At 44.1% G+C, this 1,834-nt stretch overlaps 1 long non-coding RNA gene across 1 annotated transcript; it reads right to left on the reverse strand.

Moving 5' to 3' along the window:
- Positions 1-392: 392 nt before the first annotated feature.
- On the reverse strand, positions 393-1,333 carry LOC123745981 (uncharacterized). The gene is made up of 2 exons (XR_011225024.1): positions 1,114-1,333; positions 393-891 (listed from the first exon to the last, which is right to left on the reverse strand). It is a non-coding gene; the product is annotated as an uncharacterized lncRNA (long non-coding RNA).
- Between the last annotated feature and the right edge of the window lie 501 nt (positions 1,334-1,834).

Raw genomic sequence — 1,834 nt, forward strand, 5'->3', positions numbered from 1 at the left:
GTGTAGGTGTGGTTGAATACACCCCGTGTGTAGGTGTGGTTGAATACACACATGTGTAGGTGTGATTGAATACACCCCGTGTGTACGTGTGGTTGGATACACACATATGCAGGAGATATGCTTATATACATACCTTCGGGAGCTTGGTTGGATAATTACATAAGCGAGAGTTGATGGATAAGCACATGCATAACAGTGGATGGATATTGGGAGCAGCTGCCTCGGCTGGGTCAATAAATCTTCCAACAGAGTCATTACAGTCATATGCTCTTCTGTAACACTGTTAATCCCAAAGGAAAACGAGAGATAACTCATTTAGACCAGGTAATACATGTTTTTTACAAAGGAAAAACTATAGTAAAGCTTTGGTAAATTAAACTTAGAACACGTGCTTAGAGTTTGTGAAATGTATTTACACTATAATATTGATGCCGAGAAAGTTCTTCAAAGAATATGAAAGTGAATATGAAAATGAGTCAGAGAAGGTGGAACAATAACGCCAGCGTTAACATCCCTGGAGGCTAGTCTCACACCATCCAGGCACTCAACAGCAATACCCTGAGAAGAGGCATGGACTCTTCCTCTGAGTCTACCGTCCGTAGCCGTAGCCTCCGTAGTGGCCTCCGCCGTACAAGCCTCCGAAGCCGCCGCCGAAGCCGCCTTTATACCCGCCGAAGCCGCCACCAAAGCCACCGCCGTAGCCGCCGCCAAAGCCACCACCGTAGCCGCCGCCGTAGCCGCCGACGTAGACCGGGTAGTGGACAGGAATAACTTTCACAGGAGCGTAATCCAAAGCCGCGCCTACCAAAGCCGCCCTTCTTAAACTTGTGAGGGGCGGGGCTGGCGAGGGACGGCGGTGACGGCCAGCAGGAGCACCAGCAGGAACGGCGTCTACAGGAGGAACAACAACAAATATTTTCCATTTGCCGAAGGCCTTTTGTGATCCTTATATTCTTAAAAACAACATGCAAGCATAGTAACTATGTAGTCGTTAATTCCTAATGCTAAATCATATCAGAAAGCGAGCAATTGTATGGTCACTGTACACTGTGAATCCTGACTCTTTCCACAGATATCTCCATCTTCAGGTAAGGGAATCATAGGCTAACTTACAAACTTCATCTTGGAGGTTTGGGATGCTTGTGTGCCGGCCTCTCCGCTCGCCAGATATATATACTGTCTACCTGACCGGGGATATCGACTCAAGAAGTTCACTTGTGATGGAATTTCAAGGACATTATTTAGGGCAGAAGAAATCCTTGTCAAGTAAAAATTACAAAAACGTGTTCGTCCAAACTTAGTTGTGGCTTATGTACGTTTAATAAAAACTGGTTTTGACGCTCGGGTTCACCAGCTCGAAGCATTCTAGTGAATTAAAACTTTTTTTTTAATTTGCAATGAAGACGTCAGTGATAAAATAAATATGTAAGTTACCAAATTAGTTTGAGAGATGTATTGACGATTTGTATCTGCAGAATCGAGCTACTAGCTCTTGGACCACGCCTTTCTAATCAATTTAATTCTCCCCTATGTCTACTATATACATCTCTAACACACACACACACACACATAGAGAAAGCAGCTCGTAGCAAGCTGTCTAACTCCCAGGTACCTATTTACTGCAAGGTAACAGGTGCATCAGGTTAAAGGAAACTGTACCCATTTGTTTTTCCACTCAGCCAGCCAGCCCCCACAGATGTGTGATTGGTACGATAATAGCAGTCATAATGCTAGACTTAGCCAGAGATATTATAAATTGACACATTTAATAGAGTTTTAACACTTGCATCACTTCCTGCTACACAAAATTCATGTCATGTGTTGCCCAGAGTTA

Source organism: Procambarus clarkii, chromosome 78 (assembly GCF_040958095.1).
Source record: "Procambarus clarkii isolate CNS0578487 chromosome 78, FALCON_Pclarkii_2.0, whole genome shotgun sequence".
Taxonomy (NCBI): Eukaryota; Metazoa; Arthropoda; class Malacostraca; order Decapoda; family Cambaridae; genus Procambarus; species Procambarus clarkii.